The sequence below is a fragment of the Equus caballus genome, chromosome 4, assembly GCF_041296265.1.
Source record: "Equus caballus isolate H_3958 breed thoroughbred chromosome 4, TB-T2T, whole genome shotgun sequence".
In the NCBI taxonomy this organism is placed as follows: domain Eukaryota; kingdom Metazoa; phylum Chordata; class Mammalia; order Perissodactyla; family Equidae; genus Equus; species Equus caballus.
Genome location: NC_091687.1, coordinates 93,087,141 through 93,103,134, shown reverse-complemented (window position 1 = coordinate 93,103,134; position 15,994 = coordinate 93,087,141). Strand labels below are relative to the sequence as shown.

General features: G+C 38.8%; 1 protein-coding gene across 10 annotated transcripts in view; it reads right to left on the bottom strand.

Moving 5' to 3' along the window:
* CALD1 (caldesmon 1) overlaps positions 1-15,994 on the bottom strand; it is a 183,232-nt gene that overhangs the window by 122,538 nt on the left and 44,700 nt on the right. The gene's annotated exons all lie outside the window — the stretch shown is intronic.

Genomic DNA, 15,994 nt, shown 5'->3' with positions numbered 1-15,994 from the left:
AAATGGCCAATAAGCATGTGAAAAAGTGCTCAATCTCATTGATCATTAGAAAAATTAAAATTAAAACTACACACCACCGGAATAGCTAAAATGTAAAAGGCCAACAATTCAAAGTGTTGGAGAGAGACTGCAACTCTCATGCACTGCTCTGGAAATGTAAATTGGTACAATCACGAGACAAAAATATTTAGGAATATCTGCTACAGCTGAATATTTATATATTCTGTGACCCAGAAACCTTACTCCTAGGGATATACACAAAAAAATCCATGCATATATTCATCAGAAGACATAAACTAGAATGTTCATAGTGGCACTGTTCATAATAGCCACACACTGGAAATCACCTCAATGTCTATCAATAGTAAAATGGATAAATTGTGGCAGGCAAACAATGAAATACTGGATAGCAGATTAGAATGATGTGAAAATTGCTAAGCCAATGAACCTCAGAAACATAACGTTAAACGACAGAAGTCAAACGCACGCATACACACACGAATACAATGGGATTCCATTAATATCAAATTCAAAAACAGGCAAACTAATAACCGGTGTTAGAAGTCAGAATAATGGTTATCCTGGGGCAGAGGTGGGGAAGGGAGGAGGTGTGGCTGGGGGAACAAAGATGGCTCCTGGGTGCTAGTAATGTTCTGTTTCTTGATCTAGGTGCTGACTACACCATTGTGTTCATTTTGTGACAATTCCTCATGCTGTACAATTATGATTTATACTCTTTTCTGTATGTTATACATCAATAAAAAGATTATTCTTATAACATGTGAATAGAGGAAGACTCAGTGTAGAAAGATGACAACTAAAGGGAATTTATGTGCTCAAAATCCATAAAATCATGAAAATTCAATATCCCCGGTCATATATTATACCAGTAGGAAAATAAAATAACAACAAGAAAGACAAACAATGAGAGAAAACAATAAGGTAATACAAATCAATGTACTCTGCAGGGGGAAAATTGTAGTCAGGAAGGCTGGGATCAATTTGGCCAGTTATTTCTAAATTAAAAGTCAACACAGGACTATTTACCAATGACTTAGTGAACTTTCCGTGTATATGTTTTGGCTTACTATATCTTAGAAGGGAAATATTGAATGTTTTTGCAAGTGGTCCGTACCAAAGCAATTCAAATACAGGGACTACTTATCATCTTAAGATGTGAAACTTCACAGTGCATTCAGCCCCTTGCTTACTAACCAGATTGTTTCTCCTCTTCACTTTCTTTTTTTTTTTTTTTTTTTTTTTAAAGATTTTATTTTTTTCCTTTTTCTCCCCAAAGCCCCCCCGGTACATAGTTGTGTATTCTTCGTTGTGGGTTCTTCTAGTTGTGGCATGTGGGACGCTGCCTCAGCGTGGTCTGATGAGCAGTGCCATGTCCGCACCCAGGATTCGAACTAACGAAACACTGGGCCGCCTACAGCAGAGCGCGCGAACTTAACCACTCGGCCACGGGGCCAGCCCCTCTCCTCTTCACTTTCAAGCACCCCTCTTCCCAAGTCTACCTCCAGTGTCAAGTCCGTGCACAAGGTTTCCTTATTACTTTTTTAAACTGTATATTTTCATTTAAGTTTTTGCCTGTGTATCTTGAGTAACATTTGTCCATATAATGCTTGTATTTCAGTGTAAAGTTTTATATCTGTGAGAGAATCTCTTGATTTTCATGGGATACATTTTTCATGTTACTGTGGAATTATGCATATGGAAATATATATAGATATTTGTATAAATGAATCAATAAGAGGGACATGGTATATTAATAAGAAGCTGTGTTAGGAATTTAGCTATCAAGCAGGCTAAACAAAGTAAGAGACTAAAGAAATTTTCTTATAATTTAAGAAGTCAGTTATTCAATGGAAATAAGAATTCTCTTGGCATTCTGCAACAAACAGATTCACTGGATTGCTGACAAAGCTTTGAACCATTCTGTTGGGTTGGACATATGTCTCTACCTTGAAAGCAGCATGAGATTATAGAAGAAGATAGGCTGTGAGGTCACATAGAAGTCTACGCTTAATAGAAGTATGACCTTAGAGAAGTTCTCTGTTGAATATCAGTCACTTATTTTAAAATGAGGATAGTAATTACTGCCTTGAAGGGCTTTTCCTCCTCTGTGCCCCCATAGTATTTTGTTAATGCCTCTATGGTGGCATTGCCATTAGTGGACTGTTGTACAAGTATGGGCTTCTTGATGGCAAGGACATGATCTTATCAGTACTTCTATCTCAAGCATTTAGCATATTTCATGGCACATAACATAGGCTCCATAAAAGTTTGTTGAGTGGAGGAGTTAAAGAATGAATGAGATAACATGTAAAGGGCTTATTACTGAATTCTACAGGCCCCCAACGGACATTAGCTCCTCTCTCTCCCTCCTTCCTCATTACTCTGTATCTGGAAAACAGAATGAACCAACCCTTAGCTTATTTCTATATCATTAAGTGGCCAGGACTAGCAAAAGTAGCCAGGGCAATTTTGCCTAATTCCTCTTGAAATTTCACGGAATGCAAAGGATTTAATTTAGATATATGTTTTTAGAAGAGTCAGTTTTGTACAATATGAAGAAGAAAAAATTTTTCTTATTAGAACAGAATAAGATCAATGATAGTACAAAGGAAGGGCTTTGATGTCTTAAAGCTTAAGCTTAAATTGTTATTAGAAGAATGAGAATGGATTTTTACAGGCAAGATAATTTCTGATTGGAGAAGCAATAAGAATGTATCCACCGCAGGGTAAAAGTCAGATGTTTATTTTTAAACTCCATGAAAAGTTCTCTACTTGTTTGAAGCAAATAGGAAAGAGAAAGTCATTTGTGGCATTATGAAATGCTGGACTTCTCATGGGAAAGTGGCTGACGTCAGTGTTTGATAAGCTTCCTGTGGCTACAAACATACGAGGCATTGACCCTGAGAAAAATGTAATCTTTCTATTTACAGAATCATGGTGTACCTGTAGCTGCAATTTGGTTTAACTACCATACATCAAGAAAGACCCAATGTTCATATTAAAAGTCCAAAGATGGTGGTGTGGCAGTGGCAGCTGTTTCTGTTGTCATCATCATTGGCATCAGCATCACCACCACCACCACTATTATCATTATAAGCACTGATGTTGGTTGTATTATTTGTAAGACACTATGTTAAGTGCTTGGGCTCCAATGAGTGATAAGAAATGGTACACTCAGTCTTTATGTATATTAAATTTTCCAGCAGATGCAGTCTTCCTGGCTCTTTTCTGCCTATGTGTCTGTGTATGGCTTCTTTATTTTTTTTAATTGAGTATCTATTATTTTTCAAATATTATTCCATTTTTAAAAATAACAGTGTTATTAAGATATAGTTCATATACCATACAATTCGCCCATTTAAAGTGTACAATTCAATAGTTTTTAGTACATTCAGAGTTGTGCAACCATCACCATAATTAATTTTAGAAAATTTTCATCACCCGAAAAGAACCTATGCCCTTTAGCCATCACCCTCCCTCCAGGCTCCCCTACCTCTTCCAGTCTTAAGTAACCACTAATCTGTATTCTGTCTCTAGAGAGTTGCCTGTCCTGGACATTTCAAAATAATGGTATCATAGAATATGTGTCCTTTTGTGACTGAATTCTTTCATTTAGCACAATGTTTTCAAGGTTCATTTATGTGGTAGTGTGTATCAGTGCTTCATTCCTTTTCATGGCCAAATAATATTCCACTGTATGGAGGTATCACATTTTGTTTATTCATCCGTTGATGGACTTTTGAGTCGTCTACACCTGTTAGCTATTATGAATAATACTGCTAAAAACAGCTGTGTACAAGTTTTTGTGTAGACATTTGCTTTCATTTCTCTTGGGTATGTACCTAGGATTGGAACTGCTAGGTTATATGGTAATTCAATGCTCAATTGTTTGAGGGACTGCGAGACATTTTTCCAAAGTGGCTGCAGCATTTTATATTCTCATCAGAAGAGCATGAGGGCTCTGATTTTCCTATATGCTTGCCCAAATCAAACACCTTTAATTCCAGTAGACTCTTGATTTATTGACAATCTCAGCACTGAAGTTGGTACTCAGGAATTTTGGATATTCACAAAGAAGCAGTGTCTTAATTCAATACTTTCTGGTTGAGACTACAAGTCATCAAAGCAATTGGATTATTTATTCAATTCAGTCAACTCACTGGAAAATTTCGGCACATTTTATTGACTTAGTGAATTGATTTTCATGTTCCTATTATGTAATATGTACTTGTTTGTTTAAAGTATTCTTAAATCTTTATCTAGTGATAGTTCTGACTACTGATTGAAATGTGAGTACCTAAGGACAGAGCTGTATGTTATATTTCTTTTAAGGCCAGTTGCTTAAGACGAGCAGAAACACAAAGCAAAATGACACCCAAAGTGGAATGACCCTGTTCCTCTTCTCTACCTTCTAATCAGCCAACTCTGCCCACCTTTCTCCTCCACCCCGGAGCTGTGTGCTGAGACCTAACCCAGGGCCTTGAGCTCAGCCAATGTGAAGCACAAAACGCTGACATAGGAAATCTGAGCAGCAGTAGGTCTCAGCGCTCAGGTCAGATCCTACAATCACCTTGTCCAACCCGTGTAACAAAAGGCAAAACCATCAGTGTGTGCAGCTCTGAAAAAATTCACCAGTTGATGTCGTTCCTTAGCATTTTAAAGAAAGTCAGCTTCTGCATTATTCAGTTGCACATCCAGCTGAGAGTAGCCAGTAGAGGCTGAAATCCCATGGACAAGATGCACAGGCCTTTGCACTAGAAAACTGGCATAACATCACACTCACTCTGTTCATCATCACCCAGTTATTGGTCTGTTATTGTCTTGGAAACTGGACATCGGCGAACACAGCAAAATAACAATGCACTGGGGACCATTTTGTACACAGAGCCCTGGGAAGGGCCAGTGAAATTCCTCTGATCAGTCTCCTTTTGACTTTTTCCCATAGACCTCGTTCCTGCACTGAAATGTCTGGAATGCTCCATAGGGATGAAGTGGGTTGGTCACAGAGCAAGTACGCTTCTATCATCAATGAGATCAGCCATTTGTGGACTGATTTCCAAGTGAATAGTGACATCAGAAATGGGTTAAGAATACAAATACCTAACACTTTTACACTAAACAGAGCTTTCATATCCCTTTTCTCAGACAATTTTCATGGTAACCCTGGAGATCAGTAAGACAAGTAGTATTGGCAACATTTTATAAAGGGACCCAGAGAAGCCTAGAGAGGTTAAATGGTTTACCCAAGCCCTCTCAGCTAGCGGCGGGTAGATATGGGCCCCCAAATCCACTCTCTTTGCAGAACACCATTCTGCCTCTATTTGTTTACTTAACAACCAAGTTTATTTAGCAGGAGCTGGTTGCTTTTTGCTGTTTTTTTTTTTTTAAGATTTTATTTTTCCTTTTTCTCCCCAAAGCCCCCCAGTACATAGTTGTATATTTTTAGTTGTGGGTCCTTCTAGTTGCGGCATGTGGGACGCCGCCTCAGCATGGCCCAATGTGCGGTGCCATATCCACACCCAGGATCCGAACCGGTGGAACCCTGGGCCGCCAAAGCAGAGCACATGCACTCATCCACTTGGCCACGGGGCCGGCCCCCTGGAGCTGGTTGTTTTTATTTTAGGAAAAAACGAATCACTACATTCATTTTCAGAAATCAGATCAATCCACTGCTTGGTTCCCAACTGCTGTCTCATGGGCTAGAATTTTTCTAAATAACAATCTGAAGAGTTGATTCTTTGTGGGCCTTGCAATTTGGCCTGTCTTTGGAGTAATCACATAGTGGAGACAGTGTAACAAGTGATAAATCCTTCAAGCAACTGTCCTAACCTCAAAGCACTTGAACATCAAAATCGATCTGGTAAGGTAGCGCGGCTCACCACAGTGGCTTTCCCTGTGGAGTCCAATCACAGCGTTATGGCCAGTGGGATGTGTGATCAGAAATTTGAGGTTCCATGTGATTTACTTTTTAAAACATTAGGAAGGATTCAAGCTTCTCTCTATAAACTTGACTCTCACTCAACTGCATTCTAGGAATCTTTCTTGGGTGGAAGAAAAAGGCCTACCTATGTATGTTCCCGTGAGTGGGTCTTTCCTATGAATATCATTCCTCGCATATGTCATGTGGAGAAAAAAATTTTGAGATTTGCTCTTCTGCTATTCCTATCTCATGAAATAAAAAGTCAAGCCCAGGGCCAGCCCTGTGGCAGAGTGGTTAAGTTCCCACACTCTGCTTCGGCGGCCCAGGGTTTCACTGGTTTGGATCCTGGGTGCGGACATGGCACCACTCCTCAAGCCATGCTGAAGTGGCGTCCCACATGCCACAACTAGAAGGACCCACAACGGAAAATATACAACTGTGTACTTGGGTGCTTTGGGGAAAAGAGGAAGGAGAAGGAGAAAACAAGGAGATTGACAACAGACGTTATCTCAGGTGCGAGTCTTTAAAAAAAAAGGCCCAGTTTGCTATTCTATTTCCAGTTATTAAATGGAGGTTGTTAAGGATACAGCAAAGATGGAGAGAGACAAGATCTCTGCCCTCACAGAGCTAACTCCCTAGTGGGAAAATGAATATTAAGCTATTTACACTCTTATTCACTTCTTTTTGTCTTTTGGCTTGAGCTCTCTCTTTTTTAAAAAAATTTTACTGTGGTAAGAACACAACATGAGATCTACCCTCTTAATGTCTTATTCGATTCTGTGCCTCCAGTTCCTTAGCATAGTTCTGAGCACATATTAGCTTCTCAATAAATATGCTTTAATTGAATAAATAAAAGAGGTCCCTGGGTGCTCAAACGTTGTTTCCATTTCTAAGACTTGGTTCATTACCCAGTGTCCTTCTTCCCGGAACCAGACTGAAAGCTGACACAAGGTGGACAATCAGAATCTCACTGAAACCTGGTCCCGACATTTTATTGGCAATTATATTAGAAGGTCGATGGTAATGTGGACATTTGCCCAACTTCAATCTTTATTGCCACATACTTAAACCCAGGCTGCTATCTTTTAAAAACATGTATTATAACCAAATGGAGGATGGAGTGAAGATATAGATGGATCACTGGAACCCATTTCCACATTCATACACTATTTCAAACAGAATATCTCATAATAAATTCATCTCCAAAGCATAGAGCTGTTTAAACACAGCCATACCTCTATTCATATGCCAACAAAAATACCAAGAGAAGCCTCATCAGGTTCATCATTTATAACCGAGTTGATTGAATTAAATGAAAAGATAAATTAGTTCAATAAAACTTTTGGACAATTGCCATCAAATAATTATTGGGCAGCTCTCCTTTCTGAAATTGCAACTCTGGCATTATAAAGGCACATTTATAGGCTAAATAGAGCTGATCTACATAACAGTAAAACATATCTTGCAGCTTCAAAAGGAAAACTTCTAACATATACTTTCCAGAGACAAGACAACAATTCTTATATATTTGGAACATAAAAATGTGATTGTGACAAATTACTGCAGAAAAATTAAAAACAAATGACTATGAATAACTTAAAACAACTAAGCTCACATACAAATGCCATCCCAGAACTCTGGATAAAGCTACAAATACATTATGTGAAATGAACCAGGAGAGCAAGAGAGGAAAACACTAAATTTAGCCAAAATTTCAATAATATCGAGGCAGCACAAACACTTAGATTGTTTGGAGAGTGTTTTTTTTTCTCTCCTCTCTCTGAGCCCTTTCATTTCCTGATGCGGCTCAAAAGGAAAAACTCAGAGATGAAATCAAAATTGTTCTTATTATGTTTCTAGGTTGTTTGAACCCCAAAGAGGGAACTCCAGGAGTGCAGGTTCTTGATCATCAGCTCCCTGAGTGAGCAATCATATTTTCATACTGCTTTATGTCCCCACAGCAACTCACACAGTACTTGGCAATTGTTTATTGACAGGCTGAAATACTGATGCTTTTCAAGACTACTTTTGGTTCTATTTTACCCCACTACAAAAGGTCCCAAATCATCAAATCTGTGAAGTCAGGCCTATCTCTGATGCTATTCAGATATATATCTTATTATGGAGGATATACAAATACACATTTCATTGTAGAAAATTTAGAAAATACAGATATATCCATGGAAAACAATTTTAAAGTCTCTTTTAATCCCTCCCACCCTGAGATTATTTTAAAGTTTCAATATAGTTCCTTCTGTTTTTTTCAGCAACACATATGATCCTATTTTAATAGTGAATTTAATATGTCGTGTGCTCAATTTTTTCACTTATAAGTATTTTCCCATACCATTCTTTTAACATAACATCATTGTTTATATAAACTTTCCTCTATCACTGGACATTTAGAATATTTCAAATCTGAGCTGTTACAATTAACGCTGTGATGGACATTCTTGTACATAAATCTTTATCCCTAAATCTTGATCACTTTATTTCAAATTGCTAAGTAATAGAGAGGACTTAGTGCCTCTCGAGGGATCAAATCAATCACATTTTCTTCCTGTGAATTCTTGTTTCCGAATAACTAACTGGAGAAGTTGGAACAGTAATTGTGAAACCACCAAAATATCTGTAGTTGAGTTACAGTAAATAACAGCAAGACAAGATGGTAAAGACTTCTCGTATTATCCATTCACTGCTAAAATTATAGAAGAATCCCCAAAAGAGTTCGTTAAAAAGCTGACTTTTAAGCTTGACCTATTTGAGACTTGAGAAATGAAACAATTCAAAGGTGTAGCAAATTAAAGGACTAAAATCAAACACATTATTTGTAGACACATCCAGTGGAAGGGAGGAGAGAGACTAAGTCCTACTACTGAGACAATCCCTAACATCATAGGAGAGCCTCTGGGGGTTTGAGAAGGTCTGTTAAGGAATGTTACCCATGGGTTTAACGTTAGGGTGCAAACACTCTGAAGATGGGCATTATACTTTATACTTTTGTCTTCCTTCTACAACTCACAAAACGTTCAAGCACTGCTACTTTTTCTTTCAAAAAAAAGAATATAATTGAATGTAGTCCATGTTCCTCAAGCTCTACCCATCTTAGCAAATGGAACCAGCGTTCACTTGGTTGCTTCAGCCCTGGATCTGGGAGTCATTCCAGACACTTCTTCCTCACCATCCCTTCCCCACCAAACTCCATGCAATAAATTAGTAAATCCAGTGATTCTCCCTCCAGAATGTTTACCTGCAGCAGTCGATTTATTTTCATCATTGTTGCTACCACCCACTCCAAACCACCATATCTCATCTGGACCATTCCAGGAGCCTCTCACTGGTCTCCCAATTCGAATCTTCTGGCCTTCTGCAAATAATGACTTTTTGAAAACATTAATCTAGTCATGTCTCTGTCTTGCTTAAAATACTTCAATAGCTTCATGGTACATTGAGAATATAGATTCAATTTCTTACCACGACCTACAATGCCAGATGTGATCTGGCCCTGCCTACCTCTCCAGCTTCCTCTTGTGCCACTATCTTTTGTGATCTGGTCACACACAGATCTTTCAGTTTCCTGCACGGATACAACTCATGCAGGCTACGGAGTCTTGGAACCTGCTGTTCTTTAAGACTAAAAAGATTCCCCGACTCCTACCAGTAACACCATTACATTTCTCACGTGGATAATTCTTAGCTTTCTCTAAACCCACAAAATCAACGTTACAAAAGTATTCACAATACCCTCAAAACACTGATTCTTGTGTTACAGTTCAAGCACCAGATATATGGCAAAGACTTCAAGAACCCTATCCATTTATTGCCAAGATATAGGAAGTTAAAAATTGTTGGTAGATATACAGACTTTTAAGATTTTTACATTCACACTATTCTCTTATAGTTCTCTGCTATTTATCTTCGTGTACAATCACAATTTGTAGTGACATTTAGTTTTGGGTACCTATTTATTTATTTATTTATTTTTGGTGAGGAAGATTGTTGCTGAGCTAACATCTGTGCCAATCTTCCTTTTTTGTACATGGGATGCTGCCACTGCATGTCTTGATGAGTGGTGTGTAAGTCCACGCCCAGGATCCAAACCTGCAAACCCTGGGCCACTGAAGCAGAGCAAGGCACTTAACCACTATGCCACCAGGCCGGTCCTGGGTACCTACTTATCTAGTGTTAGTCTTTCTTACCCCATTGAGAGCTCTGTGAGGGCATGGCTGGTTTTTGTTTGTTTGTTTTACCACTGATTCATTAGCACTCTGCAGTTACCTGCCATATGGTGGTCACTCAACAAATATGAATGAAATGAATGAGTGGCCAGCAAACAGTCAAAATATTTGAAGAGTGTCTAATGACAAGACAGTCAGAGAAGCTTCACTGGTTTATCATCTGTTTTCAGAGAGGACATTCATTAAGAGCTTGGTACTTGCTAAGTGCTCCGTAGACTGAATAAATGAATGAATATATGGATGAATATTTATTAGACATCAAAGCAGAATATGGTAAGTTCTGAATGAAGGGAAGGCAACTATACCAAAACAACCAGTTAAATTTCTTAGAAGTTATTTTTTGTGCTGCTCCAACTTTTCTCCACAAGTTGCAGTTTGAAAGTACGGAAAGCACATAAATATGCTTTCCATTGTCATAGTTGACTCACACATTATCTCATTTGATTCCTAAGAACCCTGTGAAATAGACAGTATATCATCTCCATTTGACAAACAATGAAATTAAATCCAGCGTCTACGATTACTCAGAGTGGAGAACCATGGGAGAGCTGATGTGATTTTGTTGTGATTTCCTCCTCTGCATCTGTGATGAGGCTGGTTGGGCTTTTAATAAATTGATACAGCCTTTCAATAAGAAACAAACAAATACCCAAATCTTTCCAAGGCTTCCAGCCTAAAAATCTGATTTTGGTCTGAACTGCTATTCCTAATTCTTTTGAGATCAGTGATATTATTTTTCTTTCCAGTCATATTTCAAAATATACCCTGAGCCACATTTGTTTCTATTCCTTTCAAACCAGTGAGAAAGGCTCTCAAAACTGCCCTGGTGCAGAGATCTACTCATACACCAGCTGTGATACTGGCTTATTTCCATATAACCTAATATGGCTAAGAAAATGTTTGACGGGAACAGGGTGAGGATTGCCAAACTTAACAACTTTTCAGTAAGAAAAGTGCCACATAGTCCTCTGTTTAGATGTAGTTGCAATTTCAGTTTGGATCCAGCACTTGCCCATTCACATCAACGAAATGGTAATTGTACTTCTACACAGTAACAAAAACCAGATACCTGCCCCTTTTGTCCACTCGCAGCCAAGAGGAATAAATAAAAGCTGCCCAAAAAGACTCTTGGTGGTAGTCTATTGAACATGTTGCCCTTCTTGGGTTATAAAAGCGAGTGACTGAGGATACCCAATTCAGATTCTGCAGGAGGTCCTCTGAGTTTATATAAAAACAAATGCAGTGGTTGCCCCTATCCATAAGGGATATGTTCCAAGACCCCAGTGGATGCCTGAAACCAAGGATAGTACTGAACCCTAAATATACTATCTTTTTTCCTATGCGTACATATTTGAAGTGCGACAGCAACACAAGCATGAATCTCTTTTTCCTTCTTTACGATTTCGTGCATAGATTTGTTCTTAACGTAGATCTTAGCAACCTCAGAATACGATTTTTTTTTTCTTTCCTCATTAAGTCAAGAATTTTCACCTTTCCACTTAAGGGAAGCACTTTATCACTTCTCTTTGGCGTATCCGAATTGTCAGCATCACTACTCTTGCATTTTGGGGCCGTTATTAAGTAAAATAAGGGTTACTTGAACACAAGCACTGCGATACCACAAAAGTTGATCTGAAAACTGAGAAGGCTACTAAGTGACTAACAGGCGGGTAGTGTACACAGTGTACACAGTGTGGATGCACTAGACAAAGGGATGATTCACGTCCTGGGCAGGATAGAGCTGGATTTCATCACTGCTGCTCAGAATAGTGCCCAATTTAAAACTTAGGAATTGTTTATTTCTGGAATTTTCCATATAACATTTTCAGACCTCGGTTGACCACGAGTAACTGAAACCCTGCAAAGTAAAACTGTGGATAAGGGGGCACTACTGTAGCTTTAAACAGCGGAAAGGATGAAAGAAAATTCATCTCCTCTGTCTTCCATCTCAGCCCGTAATGGACTTACCATCATCTTCCTCGAAAGATGCCTCTGACTGACTTTCCTGTTTTTTCTTACTCTCATGTGATATTGTGATTTATAATAAGAAATATATATTTGGTCTTCATTCTCATTTCTGGCACAGAGCTCCTAAAACTCTTGGAATTTCCTCAGTGACGAGAGTGATAAAGGTGTTAGTGAGGTGACTTTTGGACCCTACTTAAGGCTTGGGACTGGTTGCCAGGAGAACCAACTCTGTGATTAGGGGGTTGAAACTTTCAGTCCTCAACCTCTTGGGAGGAGAGAGGGGGCTGAAGGTTGAATCAATTGCCAAAGGCCAATGATTTAATCAATCATGCCTCTGTAATGGAGCCTCCATAAAAACCCAAGAGGACGGGCTTCGGAGAGCTACTGGGTTGGCGAACACACGGAGATACTGGAAGAGTGGTGCTCTAGGAGAGGCCATGGAAGCTCCTCACCTTTTCCTCATACCTTGCCCTATGCATGTCTTCCATCTAGCTGTTCCTGAGTTATATCCTTTTATAATAAACTGGTGATCTAGTAAGTAAAACGTTTCCTGAGTTCTGTGAGCTGCTCTAGCAAATTAATCAAACCCAAGGAAGGAGGGGGTCATGAGAACCTCTGATTTATAGCCAGTTGGTCAGAAACACAGGTGACAACCTGGGCTTGCGACTGGTACCTGAAATGGGAGAGGGAGGCAGTCCTACAGGCCTTCACCCTTAACCTGTGGAATCTGATGCTGTGAGAATTGAGTTGCATTGTAGGACACCCAGCTGGTGTCCAAAAATTGCTTGTTGTTGTGGGACGCCCCTCCCCCTCCACACCCCACTGCCACATTGGAAATTGGGTCTCAGAACACCCATTTATCTCAGTCCTTTGATAGATTTGAAATATCAGTATGATCTTTATTGTCACCCTTTCTCTCATCACAAATACAATCCATAATCATAAAATCTGAGGATTCTACTTGGGCAGTTTCAGTTATGAGGGTTTTCTTGCTTCCATTCCTACTACTGCTTCCGTCATTACAACTGTCATCTGGATGGACATTGTAAATTTTTTAGTTGTTTTGAAGCATGAGGAAATGTTTTAAAATCAGACAGATCTGGGTTTGAATTCTGGGTCTGCCACTTATTTGCTGGGTGACTTTTGCAAATTATTGAATTTCTCTTTTAAGATGGAAAATATCTACCTCGTGCGACTGTTGTGGGAATTAAATGAGATAACATGCAGGAGTATGGTGTCTGACATGAAGAAAACGCTCAGTAAACATCAGCGAACTCCCATGTTCTGCTTCTATCCCCCTCCTAATCTTAACATGTTCTGTACAATACTGCTGGATTCTTTTTCTCAACTGTGTATGCAGAAATTGAAAGGGAAAAATATAGCCACTGACCCCTGAAATTTGCCCCGGTCAATGAGGAAGGGAGTGCTGCCCCAAAATTCAATCTGGCCCAAGTTAAAGAAAAACTAACGTCAAAACTTTTGCTACCTTCTGGAGTTATTAAGGCCATAAGCCCGGGAGAGAGGACTGTTTTGTTTATGTAAACATACTGACCTTCCTTTATGGTTGTAAAAGGTGAACGACCCCCTCATCCCAAATCACTTGGGAGAGAATTAAGGCAAAGAGCTGAACAGCCATACCAATCTCCAGTAACTTCTGATCATCCCTCTTCCTCCTTCGGCTCCACCGACCACCATGTCTAATATTTCATTTTAAACTGTGATCCAGTCTGGACTGCACTGTAACATCCTTCTATCACCTCAAACCATTCATCAAAGTCTGTTAAACACAGCAACGTTGTGGGAATGAAGGAAAAGGGAACTTTTCCACGCTCAGGGTGAAGCTGAGAGAGATTGGACTGAAGCTGTAAAAGGATGACTGGAATTTGGAACGAGAGGTGACAGAAAAACATAAGCCATTCCCACCACTTTGTCTCTTTCTTGGGGATTTCCAGAAATATTGAGATGGAGGTCCCAACGATTTTATCTGGATATGAAAGAAAACAGTAACCCAGGAAGACCTTCATCATTTCCAGGTTACATACTTATGAACGATAACCAACGGTGCAAAACAATATTACAAGTAAAATGTCTGTTATCATGATTAGTTTAAGTAATAAAGACAATGGTTACCGTATGGTGAAAAGTACTGGGTAGGCGTTAAAAGAGGTCAAATTAAGTTCTGGTGACGTTCTTAACCAGCCATGTGACATTGGGCAAGTCACAAAATTCTGCAGGCCTCAGTCTCCTCAACTCTAAAAAGATGAAGAATGGATTGGAAAATCTCTACTCTTTATTGACTAGATGGGCTGCAGTATTCAGAAAAGGCTTCAAAAAGAAGACTGGCCCTTAGAGAAGAGTTAAGATTCAGATGACTAGAAAGGAAGAGTGAGGATATTTCACTGTTGCTCAGGAAAAGAGCAAAGTCATTGGAGCAGAAATGCACAAGTTGTGAGTGAGCACATTCAAAAGCCTGGCTGGGAGGGTTTCAGGAAGTGGGTTGTGTTGACTATATCCTTGGATGTCAATTTTGCCCTTTACTCATTGGAGTAGACAGTAGGGACTAGATCTTTGATATAAATGGTAATTTGGGAAGATTCAAAATCTGCGTATAGAATGAGATGGAGCAGGGAGGGATTAAACTAGAGATATGGAAATGTTTGGTAATTCTGGAAATCTGAATTAAAATGGTAAAAATGAAACCCTGGAGGAAAAGGTAGTCAACAAAGAATTTAGAAATGTGCATTTTTTTTTTTTTTTTTGCAACATATCCCTGGTTAGTCTGTAGAGGGATCTCCTCTCAGTTGTAACACTGAACTCTGACCTCTGGGTCCAAGAATTATGCTATTAATGACCAATAAATCACTTGGGAGATTAATCTACAGGAAGATCCAAGATCATTTTTTATTATAAGTATAAAATGACCTTGGGTAATTACGTGATTAGAGGTCTTCACATTAATTGCATAATTAAATATAATTTTGTAAATTATACAAACCAACAATCAACTCCAAATGACTTCACTAAAAGAGAAATCTCCAGATTATTCTGAAAGAATAGACATGCTATAAGACTTTTACAAATCTGAAAGTTAGGCTATGAAATTATCATTACACAGAGGAAAAAAATAGTGTATTTTCCCACCCCTCTTAAATACTTAGATATTTTTTAGAAATTTAAAGACCTCGAAAAACCCTAACTACTCATTAAAATAAATGTTTAAAGAGGAAATCCAAAATTAAGTTCTTAGTAGCATTAACAAAGTTAGCAAAGTAAATTTGCTTTAACCTGGGTACACAACATCCTCTTAACAACTTTATGTACTGGAATGAAACAGAGCTGGAATCGAAGTCCAAGTCTACCTGAGTGTATGAGCCCATTCATTTTCTATTAAACTTTGCTGTCATCTTACAAATGTTAGTTGTCTTGCCCCTCTCCCATCCCTCACTCCCCACTTTGTCTCAATCTTGATGCTTTAGAGTGATAGTTTCAGGCCAAATAATAGAAGAACCTCTTCACATAAGGGTAGTAAACACTTAGAGTTCATTATGTTAAGTGCTGTTTCCAGGCTAAAAATGCATATAGGTTCAAGAGGAGTTTGAGTTATTATTGGAATGTAGATTTAAAAGGGCCTCTGAAGGAAAGATGGGATGTTGTAAGATAACATTAGATTCCAGAGGTTTTAAAAGTCTCAGGGAATAACACAAACTCCAACAATGGTCACTTCTTGCCATCATCAGAGACATCGGACTCTAGAACTCGGACTTGACCAAGTGAGATATACCTTAGATTCTAATATTTATAATAGTCTAACAGATTGGGTGTCAAACATTCTCTTCACTTCTTTGTG